Source organism: Ovis aries, chromosome 17 (genome assembly GCF_016772045.2).
Source record: "Ovis aries strain OAR_USU_Benz2616 breed Rambouillet chromosome 17, ARS-UI_Ramb_v3.0, whole genome shotgun sequence".
NCBI classification, from domain to species: Eukaryota; Metazoa; Chordata; class Mammalia; order Artiodactyla; family Bovidae; genus Ovis; species Ovis aries.
The window spans coordinates 63,008,481-63,027,992 of record NC_056070.1 but is presented as its reverse complement, the minus strand read 5'-3'; the positions used below and the strand labels follow the sequence as shown (position 1 = coordinate 63,027,992).

Here is a 19,512-nt window from a genome sequence, read left to right as displayed (position 1 = left end):
CGCCCCTTGCCCCGCCCCGCGCTCGAGGAGCCCCGCTTCCGGGCGGCCCCTGGCGGCGGAGGGGGCGCTGCGGCGCGGAGTCGCACGCGCGAGGGAAGGGGCTCGGCGACGGGCCCCGAAGACGCCCAGACCTTGGTGGCGCCGGCAGTGCCCGGGAGCACGCCCGGAGGTTCCCAAATAACCCACAACCGCCGGAACCTCCAGAAATGCTGGAGGGTGCACTGTCCAGGGGATACAACTTTCGAAAAGATGACGAGAGGAGTAAACTCGAGACCCAAGGAGGATGAAGGCAGGCTGTGTATGACACCGCCACCCCGAATCCCGGAGCCAGAATGGCTTGGAAGGACACTGCTGGAAGGAACGGCTCCCCTCTATGGGGGCTTCACTCATTCCCAGTACCCTGGAATGGGACCAGGATGACAGTTCTCAGAACCGAAGAGAAGCCAGGTGGCACCCGCATAACCTGGACTTTGCAGGGTCTGGTGATGCTCAAGTCTCAGGTAGGACCCATCTGCTGCCCCTCCAGCTCTTGTCCTCCTCCTGCCCTCTTGCCTGTATAGATGGTAAAGAAATTTCTGCTCTTGGTAGGCAGGCAGGAAGACCCGTAGGCCTGGTTTGCATCTCAGACCCCAGCTCTGCCACTTACCATCTGGGTATCTTGGGCAAGTGTCATCAGCCTCTCTCAACCTTGTTTTCCTGTTCTGTAAAATGCAGATAATAATCATAACTAACTTCTCAGTAACATCTGATAACACTATCACATAAAAGGCCTAGCCCAGTGTTCACAGCAGGGCCGCAAGTGCAGTTCAGGAAGTTCCCTTCCCTCTGCACCTGGTAAGGCCCCATCCCCCACTCTTGTTTAGTAATGGGACACCAGACTTGAAAGGATGGGGTGTGAACCTCCCAGGCTCTCCCTGTTCTGGTCTCTCCAAATCACATGGATGATGCCATCCATGCAGGAAAGTGTGAAAGTCGCTCAGTCGTGTCCAACTCTTTGTGACCCCATGGGCTATACAGTCCATGGAATTCTCTAGGCCAGAATACTGGAGTGGGTAGCCTTTCCCTTCTCCAGGGGATCTTCCCAAATGAGGAACTGAACCCAGGTCTCCCACATTACAGGCAGATTCTTTACCAGCTGAGCCACCAGGGAAACCCATCCATGCAGGAGAACAGGGCAAGTCTGATCACAGCTTCGACTCCACAGAAGGATAGATGGACAGATTGCCAATAAGCTACACTTCACTCCTGCTGAGGGTTCACCCCTCTCTGTACTGTCTGCCTATGCAAACATCATTCCATATGCAAGGATTTAAGAAAAACAGGATGGGAAAAACACCTTGCCCAGAAGCCAAGGTGAACAAGGGAAATTCCTTTTGTGCTCCAGCAAATTGTTCCCCACAGCCAATCCCACTGACAGAGGAACCTGGCCTGCTACAATCCATGGGGTCGCAGAGTGGGATATGAATGAGCGACTAGCACTTTCACTGTTCACTTTCACCTACTCTGAGGGCCTGAATTGCCACATCAAAACCATCAGGTTCCTGGAGCACAAATGCAGGGGCAGGCTGGGGTGCCTCATTGGCACGTCCACTCTCTCGGAGTCCCAGATCAGTCAGTGTCTTACCTGTTCCAGCCCTCAGAGTAATCAGTGTTGGGCAGGATTAACAACCAATGTCCATTCTGGATAAATCACAGGAGATAAAGTACCTTATCCGAATCCTTCCAGAGCTTCTGAAAGCAGTGGGCTGAAGGGTATTCTAAATCCCCACTGTGCCCCCTCTTGATGAGCTTTCTGAAATTCCCTCAGTATTCTTGGGCAAGACCTCTGTTAGCGACCAGTTTCTGAAAAAGTGAAGACTCTGGTTACATCACTTATGATCTTAAATAAAACAAATTAAGATTATGTTCATAGGACAAGTGGATGAAACACTTGCCCTCAGATCCTAGATTATCCTGGATATAGGCCCAGATGCCATTTCATTTGTCAAATGTGTTAATTTGGACATTAACTTGACAAATCCTTCTAGAACCAGGTGCTGTGTTAGTCACCTGGGATATAAAGATTCATCCACTCATTCCACAAACACTTGAGTGCCTGCTGTTTGCCAGGCACCATGTTAGGTACCAGGGACATGGTGGTAAACAAAAACTCTCTATCCCTAGCAACAGATGGACAACTGGAGATGCACAGATAAGTAATGGTGACCAACTGGTGGCGTTCGGTGCTGTGAAGAGATATAAAGCGGGTAGGAGAGGAAGACTTAATGGAGGGTGCTACCTTAGACTGTGTTAGGAAGGCGCTTTCTAAGGAGGGGATGTTTGAGCAGAGATCGAAGTGAAGTAAGGGAGTAAGCCAGGGATATATATATCCCTGGCAGTTTTCTGGCAGAGAGGAGACAGGTCAAAAGTCCCAAGAAGGGGGACTTCCCTCATGGTCCAGTGGTTAAGATTCAAGCTTCCAATGCAGGGGTGAGAGTTCGATCCCTGGTCAGAGAACTAAGATCTTACATGCCTCATGATGTGGCCAAAAAGTTAAAAAAGAAAGAAAGAAAGAAAGTCCCAAAGAGGGAATGACTTGGCACTTCCCGGAGAAGCAGAGACAAGTGCGGCTGGGGTGAGCAAAAAGGAGAGCGATAGAGATGAAACTGGAGAGGAAGGCAGGGGCTGGAGAGCCCAGGGCTTTGGGAGTTTTTAAGTATCGAGGGAAACCACTAGCAGGTTTGTGGTAGAGACGAGGCACCTGGTTGTTCGAGGAGCATTGGTGGCTTCGCAGCAAGTCCGCCGCCCGGATGGAGACTCGGCAGCGTGAGCCGGCAAGGTGCTGTCGTGTGGAGCAGGTGAGGGAGCAGGGTGGCTTGGACTAGGCCGAAAATGGGGGAGGCAGGAAGGGGCGGTCAGAGTCAGGAGATTCATAAAGAATCACGGTAAGCTTCGGTTCCTGCTCTCCAGGAATTTGCACACACACAAAAGCAAAAACAAAAAAAAAAAGGATAAACCCTGTATAATATCAAGGGAAACTTGCGTTAAGGGCAGGACAAGCTAGGTTATGCGGGAGCACCAAGCAGAACCCTTAAGGAGAAGCATCGGAGAAGGTGACATTTGAGCTGCGTTTTGAAGAAGTGAAATTCCACCAGGTGAATAAGGAAGGTAAAAGGAAGGTCATTCCAAGGAAGGGGGACAGCTTCTGTGAAGGCTTGGGAGTGTGAACCTGCAGAGGGGCTTTGGGAACTATCTATGGTTTGTGGGGAGGAGGGGTAAGGGCTAGAAGACAGGCCTGGAAAGGTGATTGGACCAAACTGTGAAGGCTCTGGAATGTGATATAGCCAAGAATCTGTCCTTTATTCTACAGACAAGACAGATGCCTTGACGGTTTTATGCATGCATATAGGACATAAGCAGAACTGTGTTTTTGAAGAAAACGATGATGCATTGTGGAATAGACTAAAAGGACACTGAAGGCAGGACCAAGCAGGAAATTAGGTCCACTTCTTTAACATAAATGTTCAAGTCCCCGCCATGTGCTAGGCACTGGAAACAGAGCAGTAATTAAGGGAACATGGTGCCTTTCCTTATGGGTTGTGAGTCTGATGCGGAGGTAATAACGACTAAAAGTAGACTCTGGGTCAGATTCAGGAAATATTTCAGAAATGTCACTGTTAAGACATGGCAAGTTCTAGATGTAGAAAATAAGAATGGCTTTCCTCTCTGTTTTTTTGCATTAATGGGAGTATAGTTACTGCAAAGTATCCTGCCATGTAGAAATAATTTTTTAAATAATCCTTTTGGATTATACATACTTTTATAGCTTTAAAAGCATTGTCACATAAAGCCTCTCACTTGCCTTTAAATGTTATACAAATTGCAATTATTAACTAATTATATGTTGTGTTATTTGACTGCATAACCTTTGATGAAAGTTATACAAAAGAAGAGCTGTTGTGGAGTGCTGGAAAGACAAAAGGACAGTTAAAAACAGATGGGTCTGGGACCACATTACTGTAGAGAGAACAGTGTGTTTAGCTGTCTTGGTGTCTCATTTCTAGCAGCATGCATTCAGAGGAGTAAGGCAGGATTAAGGGCAAAGTTTTTTAAATGTACATGGATTTCTCATTTAAAATGCCTCAGTCTGATGATGTCATGTCCCTGTAGCAAACTCCTTTAAAAACTGTTCTGTCCTGACCAGAACTTACGTTGAGAGTCATGAAAAAGGTGGACAGCGGTGCTCGGATTAATTCCCCTGACGTTTCCTGTCGAGCTGGCTCGTTTCTGCCACTGTCAGAATCAAATTTTGTACTTAATCTCTCCCTTGTTTTCAGATGACAAAATCTCTCTGTTAGGTTTCAGAAAGCTGGGATTACAAAATGTTCTTATGGCTTTAAGTCCTCTGTGGTGATTGGAGAACTCGAGAAAGGATTAGATGAGAATTTTTTTTTCAAGAGGTCGGCGGGGAAGGGACAGTCAGTGAACTGAATAGGGGATTCCTTTTCGGATATCTGCCTTTGCACCCGAATGTTCATCACTTAAGAGGATTCCAAGATTTTTAAAATAAAATGAAAAGGGATGTGGATTATAAGAATATATATGCAGAACTGAACTGTACGTTTGAAACTAGACTTCCTGCTGTGTATAAATTATAACTCAATACAGAGAAAAATCAAGCAAGCAGGACAGACAGAGCAAAAATAATTAACACTGACAAGTAGAACCAACTACCAGACTGTCTTAGGGACACGAATTATGATTTTCAAAATAGTGGGGACTGAATTCCATTGGAAGAGGCTCTGACGGTGAGGCCAGGGTTTTCACCAACTGATTCCTATGTAGGCCATTAGCCATGCATGGTTTTGGGGGTGCAGTTTGTTTGTACCCCTCCTCCTAGCTAGCAGATTCTTTGTTTGCTTGTTCCTTTGTTTCAAGGGCAAAGGAGATAAAAAGCATAGATGAGGGGAATTCATGGGGTCGCAAAGAGTCGGACACAACTGAGCAACTGAACTGAACTGAACAGATGACTGGTCAGAGGTTACCATTTTCTTTTAAGGACAGCCTATCTGATCTCCAAGTATTAACATATCATCACCAACATTCTTATTCAGAGCATTCCTCTTTGTCTTCCCCTAACCCAAAGCAGTTCTCAGCCTCTCTGAGATCTTGACTGGATACAGGAAGTGATCTCACCCCCCACCCTCGCCCTGCCATGTGTTATTCCTTTAATACGATTGCCACACACCCCTGGCACACCCCTACACAGCGCAGACACATACACTCCATATACAACACACCGGAAATCACCATTGCATCCATACAGTTTCCATCAGCTGAAATGCAGCCCATGTTGAGATGACCTACAACACGGGCTGCATTTCAGCTGATGGAAACTGTATGGATGCAATGGTGATTTCTGGTGTGTTGTATACGGAGTGTGCATTCCAACCATGCTGGCCTCCTTTATTATCTGTCTCCCCGACTAGACTGTGTGTTCCGTGAAAGCAGAGACAGGGTTTTATTCACTACTGGATATCGAGCATCTAGCAAGGTGGCGGACACATAATAGCACCATAGGTGCGCACCTGACATTGAGTGAACGAGTCACAAATTGAAAGCAGCAAAACATTTGTTGTTTTTAGAGAAATTAGTTCCCTCTGTTTGGACTCAGTGGTGGGGAAATGGAGCTGAAGAAGATTCCACGTGGTTTGCTTTGTTTTCCTCCATCAGACAGATCGTGTCTGTCGTCTGTATGTGCAGCCTGGATCCTGAGTGACCAGCCAGCATAAAGGTACATGTGACCTTTTAAGGACCAGGCATGTTTTTGCCGCAGGCAGGAGGGTTCTATGCTTTAATTGCCTGGAGGTTCCATCCAAAATTCGAATCAGCCAACAGTGCGGTCTGTGAGCAGGGCGGTTACATCTGCGGCACTTGGAGTCGAGCCTGGCTCGACACCCGAGCAGACCTCCTGGTTCTGCACGGTTGAAAACGAAGTAGCAATGGCCACTCACAGTGCTGCATGGAAAGACAGAGCTTGCTCATGCAATCTCCTAAAATAACAGCCTCTCAACAGACTTAAAAATTAGCAGAAGGATGTGAGGCACTTGGAAACGCAGAGGTAGAACTATTTACCAACTGATATGGAAGTATTTCAGTATTTTCACAACTGGAGCATATCAGCTCATTTCCGGTCCTAAGTATTAATATCAGCAGAACTGTACCCACCACAGGCTGCTTGAGAAGCCTTTGTTCCCTTTTAGATGAGCTACATGGGCAGCATCTTTGCCTGGACATCGGAACATTGTGGTTTCGCTGACAGGGCCTTGCTGGGAAGCTCCTTCCCTTACAGAGTGCTGAGATAATTTTCCTTAAGCAAAGATGACATCACTGACCTGAAGGCGGATCCAGGCAACTGCCCTATCTGGGGAACAATCATTCCTGCAGGTATGTGACTCATTGGAGCAAGAGAGAGAGAAAAAGAATTTCAGAGACTTTATCAAGCAGATCTCTGTTCTCCTGCACTCTGACACAGCCAGCCCTATCCCCAGGCTATGTGTAACCCAGCAACAAGGATGGACCGGGGACCAGGCTGGGTGAGGAAGGTCTGGAGCTAAAATTGCCAAAGATGCTTCAGACGTTAATGGAGGAGGGCGTTTAGAAGAGATGCGGCAAAGTCTCTGCCCTGGCAACTTCACTTTCTGTTCTCTTTTTATCTGCTTTCAGTATTTCCAATTAATCTTGGAATGAGAGCCCCAGGCAAGAAGCCAGTGGTGCCTGAGGAATGCTAAAGAGCAGACTGAGCCAGGGAAACAAATGCCAGCGAGGGACCCCACAGCAAAGAGACAGACACCGTGAGCAACTCTCCGGTTACCATGAGGCTCGCGAGGCATGTGTGCGGGTCTCTGCGTTGGCACCATCTGCCAATTCCTCAGGAGGACAGAACAAACCGGCGAGGCATGAAGATTAGATTATGTAATGCTCGAGGATTGCTGTTTTCAAAGAGGAAACAAATGGAACAAATTGATTTGCTTGTCAGAGTCATGTCAGTAAAGGAGACCCATTCCCTCCTCTTCCAAGAGGACTTCATTAAAGAGGGGGATGATTTCACAGAATCAGAAAATGTGAGACCACGATGGACTCCATTCACAAGAGCAAGTCCAGTTTCCGGAACTGCACTGACAAACCCGCTTCTGGTCCTCTGGCCTGAAAAATGACTATTCAGCCACTACCTAAAAGGTACCAACACGCAAGGAACATAATTGCCAGTTGCCAGCTACGAGATTCAGAACCTGGGCGCTTTGCCTGAACTGAACTCGCTTGCTTCTGGGGAGGGAAGCAGCATCTACTTTTGAGTCCAGTAGGGTCATAAGTATATTCCAAGCTCTAAACAAGTGCTTCTTTGATAGGGTGGGGAGGTGTTCTGAAAAATATGTGCACCGGGAAGAATCCCTTGCATTTCTGGGATTCTTTGGTCAAAGCTGGGCTTCTTTCAAAATGTCCAGCTTAATACTTTTTATAGAATGTTCAGTAGATCCAAAGAATAAACACATGATAACCTTGAACCTCCTGCCACAGGGCCATCCCTAAAGGCTTCATTGTCTAAGACATCAATATTTAAATGTCAGGTATGTACCAGATACTTTTCCATTTGACCTTCCTGATCTACTGTCTGACCTGGGATGCTCCCCTGTACAGACGCCATGGACTTGACACTCTAGCTTCCATTTAGGTACAGCTAGTGGGAGGTGGCAGCAGCAGACTGGAGGGCAGAAGGACACTGAGGGTGATGTATTTATTTCCTTGCTTCCCTCCCTGCCAGTGGCCTCAGGTTGGTTATGTCTTTTGATAAAAGGTCACTGCTCCCTCTCAAGGCAGCCCTTTCCACACAGCTCTCTTTCTGGGTTCTAGAATTTCTCCCTCTCTTTTAACTTTTAGCTCTAGGAATGGTAAGCTGCTAAGTCACTTCAGTCATGTCCGACTCTGTGCGACCCCATAGACGGCAGCCTACCAGGCTCCGCCATCCCTGGGATTCTCCAGGCAAGAACACTGGAGTGGGTTGCCATTTCCTTCTGCAATGCATGAAAGTGAAAAGTGAAAGTGAAGTCACTCAGTCGGGTCCAACTCTTCGTGACCCCATGGACTGCAGCCTACCAGGCTCCTCCATACATGGGATTTTCCAGGCTAGAGTACTGGAATGGGGTGCCATAGACCCCAGTTATTCCTAGCCCCCTGGATACTGCACTTAGTTCAGTACTGTCCAACTCTCTGTGACCCCATGGACTGCAGCACGCCAGGCTTCCCTGTCCATCACCAACTCCCAGAACTTGCTCAAACTCATGTCCATCCAACCATCTCATCCTCTGTCGTCTCCTTCTCCTCCCGCCTTCAACCTTTCCCAGCATCAGGGTCTTTTCTAAGGAGTCAGTTCTTCGAATCAGGTGGCCAAAGTATTAAGAGTTTCAGCTTCAGCATCAGTCCTTCCAGTGAACATTCAGGACTGATTTCCTTTAGGATGGACTAGTTGGATCTCCTTGCAGTCCAAGGGACTCTCAAGAGTCTTCTCCAACACCACAGTTCAAAAGGATCAGCTTTTTGGTGCTCAGCTTTATGGACACTGCACTACCCCTATGATTTCCCTACACTTTACCCAAACCTTTGTAAATAGTCCCTTTATTAAACCCTCCTCTAATTATCTAATTTGAACATACCATCTGCTCCTTATACAGAACCTGACTGATACACCTACCACACGTGTCAGTTTGTTCCAGGCCCACAGTTGTTGTTTTTTTTTTTTAAAGAGTAGCAAAATGAATAATACAATATGCTACTACTTTATAGTTATTCTCAATGTTCACCTTTTCACAATGCTATAATAACAACTTAAAGATAAAACCTAATTCCTCCTTACAACATAATTGTGCAGTAGCGTTTGTATGAGCTAAATATAAATCAAGAACAAGCTTTTTCATGCCATCAAAATTCATGTGAACAACTATAAAGAGAGAGCTATAGAACTGATGCCCCCGACTTGAGATTTAGCAGATTTATCCCAGTATTTAAATCAACCACGCAAGTACTCAAATGTCTACTACATGGCCAGAAAGATGGAAATCTCACAGTGAGGAATAACATCACCATGGGCTCTGACATGGTGAAATGTGGTCTTGTTTTATGCAACAAATGTGTTCCTAAAAAGTTGAATAGGGACTGTATTTCCATAAATCAAGTAATAAGTTGGATCAGGGGGACCTCACTATTTGAATAATCATTTTGTAAAATGATCACCCTTTGATCTTATGAACCAATTCCACTTTTTTCATCCATCCAGAGTACTTCAAATGAAATTTATCTTTAGTCTGTAGGGAGACTTGGTCTCCTTCCGTGCTCTCGGAATAGCAGAATTTGTGAAATGGAATTCAGAGGAAAGATAAGGGAACTACCATTTATAGACCACATAGAATGCTAGGCAATTTGCATCTGTTAGCACATTTAATCCTGGAGGTAAATGCATATTCTATCATTCCCTTATTTTCTCCTTCTGAAAAAAAAATTATTTTGGCAGGTACAGAATTGAAAAAATCTACTTTTTTTTTAAAATGAGAAAACAAGGCAAAAATATTGTCCAGTGCAGGGCCATAAACACTGCGTTATTCCCCAACCTCAATGGCTTCCCACTGTTCTTAGGATCAAGTCCAAAATTCTTCAGCATGCCTCCGTTCCGCCTCAGTTCTCTCAACCATCCCGGCTTCTCCCCACTCGAAGGCCCTGTGCTCTGTTCCCAAGATCTGTCGGCAGCCTCCCTCTCCCCTCCTCCAGACTGAGACACATCCGTCCGGTTTCCACTCGCCTGACACTTGCCAGGGAATGTGTGTCTCCCCAGCCGGGGGTGTCACTGCACCCCCAGATCGGAACACCAGTGAAGAGCTGAATGCTCAGTTGTTGCCTAACTGAACCCAGGAGGCCTGCCCTGCCCGATGATGGCCATTTCTCTACCAATTCTTTGGACCCAGGTTTCCTTTGGTCCCCGGGGCCGGGCAAAGCATTCCTCGATAATGAAAAAGGTCAAAAGCACCTCTGAGGTTCTACAAGGTGTTTGCTTTCTCTCTTCCCCTCAGGCATATACCCAGGCACTCCAAGATCTGAGATGAGGGGAGAACACGACAGTGCCCAGAGCCCCAGGGGGAGCATAATGTTCCTCCGGCTGGGCGCCTTGGACTCCTCTGGCTTCCGGCCCCATGGCTTGTGGATGCTGCGCGTGCGCGAGAGGATGACTTACCCTGTTATCTCGCCACCCTCGCCCAGTTGTTGCAGCTGCACATTTCAGCCTGGTCCGATTGAAAACAGGAGGCAGTGTTGAAATGGGAGAGAGATTCAGAAGGTCACTGAGGCGGTCAGGGTGGGCTTGGGCTGTAGTGAGCATCGCCCAGTGACAGGCATTGCACTAAATGGCCCCAAGGACTTTGTGTAGTAGGGACCAATGTGTCCGTTTTACAGATAGAGAAAATGAGGCTCCTGTGGCTTGGGAGACTTGACCACAGCCACCAGTAACGACAGTCCTGGGATTTGAACCCAAGTTTCTCTAGATCCTCAACACCTAAGCTCTCTTAGGCCCTTGTTCCTTCTTCAGAAGTAGAGGTTGTTTTCCTGAAGTGTGGTCATCACTGGGAAGGAGTTCCTGCTCTCCTTCCCTAGTAACGCAGAGCCACCTGCCTGCCTGGGTTCATGTCTTACCTGTATGACTTTGAACTAGTCATGTCACCACTGAGCCTCATCATTGTTATAAAATGACACTCCTGCCTGCCTTCCACTACTCAGAAAAATGAATTCTACCCACCAGATGCCAGATACTGTGCTAGGTAATTTCGGGGTGTGCAAAAAGCAGAAGCGATGTGTGAGTAAATGAGATACTGTATGAACAGGCTATTAAACTCCAAAGCCCTTTAGTAATATATGAAACAGGCTCTGGGACTTCCTTGGCAGTCTAGTGATCAAGACTCTGTGCTTCCGTAGCAGGGAATGCAGGTTTCATCCCTAGCTGGGAAACAGATTCCTGAATGCCCCTTGGTGTAATATTCATTGGAAGGACTGATGCTGAAGCTGAAACAACAATACTTTGGCCACCTGCGAAGAACTATCTCATTTGAAAAGACCCTGATCTGGGAAAGATTGAAGGCAGGAGGAGAAGGGGACGACAGAGGATGAGATGGTTGGATGGCATCACCAACACAATGGACATGAGACTGAGTAGGCTAGGGGGTTGGTGATGGACAGGGAAGCCTGATGTGCTGCAGTCCATGGGGTCGCAACAAGTCGGACACGACTGAGTGACTGAACTGAACTGTAGCCAAAAAAAGGGGGGCTTTCCTGGTGAATGAAGAATCCGCCTGCCAATGAAAGAGACACAGGTTTGATCCCTGATCTGGGAAGATCCCACATGCCACAGAGCAACTAAGCCCGTGCGCAAAGCTACTGCTGAGTCAGTGCTCTAGAACCCGAGAGCCACAGCCACTAGGTCTGTGTGCCCTAGAGTCTGATCTCCGCAACAAGGGAAGCCCCCTCAGTGAGAAGCCTGCACACCACCACTGGGGAGTAGCCCCCACTTGCTGCAACTAGAGCAAAAGCCCGTGCAGCAGCGGAGACCCAGCGCAGCCAAAAATGAATTTCAAAAAGGGGTTCTGCCAGTATGTGTAGTGAGTTAGATGATAGCAAGTACCCTGCAGAAAAATGAAGCAAGGAGAGGGAATAAGGAGTGTGTTGCATGGGTAAGATTTTAAGTAGAAGGGTCAGGGCTAGGTCTTTCCTGAGACATTGGGATTTGAGAAAAAAAATAAAACCTGAGATGAGAGAAGAAAACTGGGCAAGTTTGGATCCATTTCCCCTTAAGAACAGATGAGATCTAAACGGGGCCTGGAGTCCCCATGAAGCCTGCCATGCACCAATGGGCCTCCGCCATCCAACAGTGGGCAGCGCCGCAGTGGGTTCCTCTCAGCTGGCTCCTGAGGAAGTACTCACAGCCTGTTACAGGTATGAGGATTCACAGCCAACAAGGTCTTCCCTTGCATCTCCAGAGAAGTGAGTGTTCCCATCAGTGAATTGCAGACGGGTCTGCTGTCATGCCCTTGTAAATGTCTGATTTTTGCTCCATTGAAAACAAAAAGAAGCAGGAAGATGTCAGCCTGTGCCGATATTTTGCTGCCATGTCCCATCTCGGCCCAAACACACATAGAGGCTCATTCACACAGATGCATCTGCTCAAAGTCCCTAATGTAGGTTCAAGAGTGCTGGTGTATGCCTGCTTCCAGGCCCCAGAGCTCTGCAGAGAGAAGCCTAGTCTGGGAGAAAAATATCAAGCCGGTCTTGGCCAGCTCTCCTTTCAGCACACTTGTTTTTTTAAAAAAAGTATATCACAGGAACCAGGATGATGGGATAGAGCCCAATGACTGTCCAAACTGGGAGGTTACTGACTGAGGCCCAGAGGGGTGAAATTAGCTGTCCTAGGTCACACAGCAAGTCTATGAAAAATCCCAGTGAATTCATACTGCCAACGAATACTCTTTGAATGCCATATATGTGCCAGGCACTAGGGTTACAGCAGTAATCAAAATGGACAAAAATATCTGTTCCCCTGAAGCTGATGTTCTAATGGAAGGAAACAGACAATAAAATGATAAATTAGTAATGTATGTAATGTGTTGGATGATGGCAACCACCACAGAGAGAAATGAAGCAGGAGAAGGGATCAGGAGTATTCTGTGTAGGTGCAGTTTAAAGCCGAAGGGTCAAGGAAAGCATCACTAAGAAGCTGGCATTGAAGCAAAGACCTGAAGGAGGTGAGGGAGGAAGACGGGCCAGGATCTAGGGAAGAGAGTCCCAGGAGGAGGAAGCAGAGTGAGACCCCAAGGCAGGGACGTTCCACTCGTGCTCCCAGGAGAAGGAAAGGAGCCACGCCAGGTAGGAGCTTTGTAGGCTGCTGGTAAGCACTGTGGCTTTTACTCCAGACGAGATGGAAAACCGCTGGAGAGTCTGGGGCAGAGAAATGACATCATCTGACCCAAGAAAAAAGTCTGAAGCGATAATCGCTCATTCGTTAATTCATTCATTCAAGCCTCTTAGGTACCAGGCACTCTGCTGATGACAAGCCAGACACCCCCAGAGTGAACCACAGGGCACTTGAGGGTGTATTTTATGCTGACTGGAGAGTCCAGAGCAAGGAGAAGGGAGGCCGGGCCATGGCCCTCCCCGACCACTTGCCTTCCCTCTCTGCCCTGCAGGCCAGGGCCAAGGGCCCCAGGTAGCTACAAGGCTCCGTGATCCGGAGGCTGCTAGAACCTGCAGGTTATAAATAGTATCTCCTACGGCTGGGAGTCAAGCTGCTCAGTCTGAATGAGTCAGAGGCTCAGAGCCACAGCCCCCCAAAATGCAGCATTACTCCTGGATCCCACCGTTCCATCCCAGGCTCCCCCGCTGACCTCCTAATCAAGGCCTGGCCTCTGCTTTTTACCATGACTCTCTCTGACCCTGTCACTCTCCCCTGACCCCAGCTCAACCTGCCTGGAGCACCAGAAGGCCCACTGGTTCATTAGTTCTGGGAGGCAGGATTGTATAATGTTTAAAAGCTCAGGATCTGCACTTGGGCTTACCTAGATTTCAGGCCCAACTCAGCTACTTCCTGGCTGTGTGACCTTTGGCAAGTCACTTCACTCTGGGAGCCCCATATTCCTCATTCAATAATGAGGAATAATAACAGTAATTGTATTATGGTAATAATACTACTGTGATATTATGATGCTAATAACTGCACCTACTTCATGGAACTGATATGGGGAATTCAACAAGATACTCCACATAGGGTGCTAGCCCAGAGCCTGGCACATAGTGGCCATCAATTAACGGAGTGACTGTTGCTATGCTCAATTAGATTCTAATCTGGAGAAGGGTAATAATAAATTAGAAAATGACAGCTTTCATCTAGTCTACAGAGCACCTTCCAGGTGTTTGTAGTATGGGTTCCTGACATATAATGCCGTATCTCTCATCTTCATAACCAAGCAATTTCACCATCTCCATGTCACACAGGAAGAAACTGAGACTCAGAGAGAGCTGGATGACTTGTCCAAGCCCCACGGGCCCTGGTGAGGCAGCATCTGACGTCAGCAGAAAGGCTTACCCAGCCCCCTCTGACTCTGGGGACATGTGCAGACACTTTCTCCTAGCCCACCCCACATGTGATATGCCAGTGAGCAGAAGTGGAGGGGTCAGGGAAAGAAAAAGGGCAGGTGGGCAGGGGTGCAAGATATCTCTGCTTCTCTGACCATCCCTCCCACCTCCTGAGATGAGAAGCCATCTCTGTGCCACCTCCCCAAAGCCTGGACTAGCCCTCCTTTGGGTGATACTGAATAAAACTCTTTTCTGCCTAACGGCTGCCAAAAGGTTATCTGCTTAATAATTTTTATATGTTACACACATTAAGGATGAAGGTGATGGTGACGTTCCGACTTCCCTGACACCATCCCCTAACTTTGATCCTCCAGGGTTTCGTCTGGTCATCCTCCAAAACCTCCAAGTTCCAGAAAAATCTCCTTAAGTCCCCATTCCCCCACCCCCACCATACTAGGAGCCTTATAAAATAGTAGAAAGGGCACGCATTTGGCAGTGAGGTAAAGCTGGGCTCCCTCCTGTCTCTGTCACTTCCTAGCTGTGTGACCTTGGGCAAGTCACTTCACCTCTCTGAGCCTCAATCATTTGCCAATATGCTAATGCATATTTAGCAACGTGGTCAGACAGGAAGTGACATTTATTCTGAGACCCGAATGATGAGAAGACCTAGAGACCTGGCTAGCTGAGAGACCTAGAGGCAAGGAAAGAGGAGGCAGGGAGACCTCGAGAAGGGAATAAGCTTGATGTATGGAGCTTGTGTGGCGGGACTGGAGTGAGCCAGGGCGGGGAGAGAGGGAGGTGAGGTCAGAGAGGTAGGCAGGGGCTAGTTCGCAGAGCTCCCGGTGACGAGTATCCCAACTCCTCACGCTTGTCTGCATTTTGGGGAGATGATGCATAGATCTAGCACAGGGCCTGGCATACAGTGGGCGCTCAATACGCAGTCACTATCATGATGATGAGTGTTCCTCGCCCTCCTCCTCCTCCTCCTCCTAGGGACCCTCATGTCCTTCCCCTGCATCTTACCCCTGTCTCCCCCACCGTCTCTCCCTGGTCCCAGGAAAAGGACCGGGAGTTGGCAAGTGTCACAGCAGGAAGGAGGAAGCATTCCCCGTTCTCCTTCTCAATCCCCCCCAACAAAAAAAAAAACCCTCCCACCGCAGCCCAGTGATTTTCCTGCCTCTCACAAGGCGATCTTATTAAACATCTCGAAAAAATATTCTCTCACTCCCTCTCTCTTTATTTATAAAAATCAACTTAACACCCTGCTCCTTTGTTCTATTTGGAAACTGGAACAGCCTGGTTTATATTTAGCTGAAATCCTGCTCCTTTCCCCACAGATTCCGGCACAGCCCGATGAGCTAGAGGGGCTAAGGAAGGAGGAGGACAGGGGTAGGGGAAGAAAGAGCCATGGCAGGGAGAGACAGTGCCGTCTCCTGGGGGCCCGGGTCTCCACCAAGTCCGAAGGACCTGGAAGGGTAGGAGCTGAACTCTTCCCAGGACTTGGGGTGATCCAAGTCCAGGCTTTGCCCATCATCCTCTCACTCTCTAGTCCCGTCCAGGTATCCCCAGAAGAAAAGACGAGGGGACGGAATATGGAGAAGAAAGACCCCAGCCTTAATCTGGAACCAGGTTTGGAAAGACTGTGTAAGGCACTTATTAAGAGTGGGGGTCTGGGTTCACATCCAGTCTCTCCTCTGCCCCTCAGTAGCTGGCTGCCCCCCAGGAGGTTGATGTGCTCATTACCATGCCCAGCACACAAATAGTGGCTGTCATTATCAGTCACTGTGGGCTGAAGGAAACCTCTCAACTTCTCAAACTTTAAGACTCCCCACAAAAGCTGCTTCCTCCATGAAGCCTTCCCAGATTAAAACTTGTCTTTTCAGGTGACAGCACTGGGTTAGACACTGGGGCTATGGAGACAAATGAGCAAGAACACTTGGGGCCCGCAGTGTGATCAAAGATGGACACACATAATTGCCACAGAGAGGACTAAGTTCCAGAAGATTCTTTTTTTTTTTTTTTAATTCCAAAAAATTCTTAAGCTCCCTTTGGACAAAGCTAGTTTTCACTCTCTTGCATTGGAGAAAAAAATGGCAACCCACTCCAGTGCTCTTGCCTGGAGAATCCCAGGGACGGGAGAGCCTGGTGGGCTGCCGTCTATGGGGTTGCACAGAGTCGGACACGACTGAAGCGACTCAGCAGCAGCAGCGGCGGCTTTCCTTTGTTTCCCACTATAACTGTAGAGCTAAAGACACCACCTGGCACATTGAGAGACAGCATAGAAGAGTGGTTAAGGATCTACCTGGAGGGGCTTCCTGATGGTCCAGAGGTTAAGAATCCACCCTACAATGGAGGGGACATGGGTTCAATCCCTGGTCAGAGATCTAAGATCCAACATGCCACAAAGCAACAAAGGCTTGTGCACCATAACCAGAGTCTATGCACCGCAGTGAAAGATCCCTCATGATCCAATGAAGATCCTGATTGCTGCAACTAAGACTCAGTGCAACAAAATAAATAACAAATAAAAATTTTAAAAAAGAATCTGTCTAGGTAGACAAGCAACCCTAGGTTTACAGAAACACTATTCACAATAGCCAAGACATAGAAACAACTTGAATGTCCAGTGACAGGTGAATGGGTAAAGAAGGTGTAGTGCATATATACAGTGGAATACTACTCAGCCATAAAAAGAACAGAATAATACCACTTGTAGCAACAAGGATGGACCCAGAGATTGTCATACCAAGTGAAGTGAGTCAGAAAGAAAAAGACAAATATATGATATCACATATATGTAGGATCTAAATATGACACAGATGAACCTGTCTGTGAAACAGGAGCAGAATCATAGACATGGAGAGCAGACTGGTAGTTGCCAAGGGGGAAGATACTAGGGGAGGGCTGGAGTGGGGAGATGGGGTTAGCAGATGCAAGCTGTTATACATAGAATGGATGAACAACAAGACCCTACTGTAGAGCCCAGGAAACTATATTCAACATCCTATGATAAACCATAATGGAAGGAATATAAAAAAGAATGTACATATAACTCAATCCCTATGCTATACAGAAGCAATTCACACAGTATTATAAATCAACTGTACTTCAATTTTAAAAGAATTGTGGTGGTCCATATAATGGAATATTATTCATCCATGAAAAGGAGTGAAGTACTGACCATGCTACAATGTGGACAGACCTCAAAAATGTCCTAAGTGAAAGAAGCCAGACATGAAAGGTCGGATATTCCACTTATATGAAGTTCCAGAATAGGCAAACCCATAGAGACAGAATGCAAACTGATGGTTACCACATCCTTGGGGAGACGGAATGGGACATAATAACCACTTACTGGGTGCAGGGTTTCCTTTTGTATTGACTAAAGATATGTTGTCTTTATAGACTGGAGAGAGATGGTGGTCATGCAATGCCACTGAATTGTTTGCTTTAAAATTATTAATTGTTTGGGACTTCCCTGGCAGTCCAGTGGTTAGGACTCCATGCTTCCACTGCAGGGGCCACAGGTTTGATCCCTGGTTGGGGAACAAAGATCTGGAATGCTGTGTGGTGCAGCCAAAAATATAAATAAAAGATTAATTGTGTGTTAATCTTATGTTCATCTCAATTTACATACACACACACACACACAGAGTGGCTGACTACATGGTATTGATATGACAAAACATTTGATAAAAGTTAATGCCTCGTCATTATTTAAAAACAAACAAACTTGAGCAGTGTCAGAAGAGAACCTCCTTAACCTATTGCAAAATACCTCACGTATTTAATGCTGAAAATCTACACACTTTCCTCCCTGGGGGCTTCCCTGGTGGCTCAGCTGGTAAAGAATCCGCCTGCAATGCAGGAAACCTGGGTTTGATCTCTGGGTTGGGAAGATCCCCTGGAGAAGGGAAAGGCTCCAGATCTTTGTTCCCCAACCAGGGATCAAACCTGTGGCCCCTGCAGTGGAAGCATGGAGTCCTAACCACTGGACTGCCAGGGAAGTCCCAAACAATTAATAATTTTAAAGCAAACAATTCAGTGGCATTGCATGACCACCATCTCTCTCCTGGAGAATTCCATGGACCGTATAGTCCATGGGGTCACAAAGAGCTGGACACCACTGAGCGACTTTCACTTTCATTTTTCCTCCCTGAGATTGGGAACAAGGCAAGAATATCTGCTCTTACCGCTTCATGCAACACTGGGAGGTCCTAGCCAAGACAATAAGACAAGGAAAAAAAGGGACAAAGGGCAAAGTGAAATGATCTTTATTTGCAGATGACATGATGATGTGTGTAGAAAACCCTAAAGAATTTACAAAACAAAACTAGAATTAATCATTTTATTTAACAAGATCAAAGGATATAAGGTAACTATATAAAAATGTAATTCTCTATATCGTCATCCCTTGGTATCCATGGGGGACTGGTTCTGGGAATCACCTGCCCATGGATACTGAAATCCACAGATGCTCAAGTCCCTTATACAAAAATGAGATAATACAGCCAGCTCTCCCTATTTGCAGCCGCAGAACATACGGATACAGGAGGGCAGACTATACTAGTAACAAACAATTGAGAAGTTAAATATATAAAAACATTTCCAATAGCATGAAAAAATATAGAATATTTAGGGGTACATTTAACACAACATGTAAGATCTGCAGTCTGAAAACTACAAAACCTTCCTGAGAGAAATTAAAGAGCTAAATAGGTGGAGAGATATACCACATTCATGTGTAAAATGTCATTCTCTCCATATTGACTTATAGATTCAATACAATCCTGATCAAAATTCCAGCAGGGTTTTTTTTTTTTTTTGTAGAAATTATCAAGTAGATTCTAAAGTACATATGAAAATAAAGGGTAGCCAAAACAATTTTTGAAAACAGGAATGAATTTGCAGCACTTAATGCTACTTGATTTTAAGAATTACTATAAATCTGTAGTAATCAAGACAATGTAGTATTAATATAAGAATACACATATAGATCAACAAAACAGAATAAAGTCCAAAAGTAAATCCACATATATACAGTCAATTGATTATTTTACTGAAATGCCATGATGATTCAGTGGAAAAAGGAAGCTAGTATTGAAATATATCAACACAGAAGGAGAAAAAAGAGCTATGACCCCGGCGTCATATCATACATAAAAACTTTTAGGAGAAAATGTAAGAAAAAACTTGTGGCCTAGGGGTAGGCAAAAATTGCTTAGAACACAAAAAAGAGTAAACAATAAAAGTCATTGATTGAAAAGTACAACTTAAAATTTCAAACTTCTGTTCTTCAAAAAATTAAAAAATGAAATTTTTCTATTAAAAAATGAAACTGTAAGCCACAGACTAAACAAAAATATTACGTGT

General features: G+C 46.4%; 1 long non-coding RNA gene across 1 annotated transcript; it reads left to right on the top strand.

Moving 5' to 3' along the window:
- Positions 1-54: 54 nt before the first annotated feature.
- LOC132658050 (uncharacterized) lies at positions 55-17,750 on the top strand. Its single transcript, XR_009597056.1, has 2 exons — positions 55-500; positions 6,706-17,750. It is a non-coding gene; the product is annotated as an uncharacterized LOC132658050 (long non-coding RNA).
- The last annotated feature ends 1,762 nt before the right edge of the window (positions 17,751-19,512 follow it).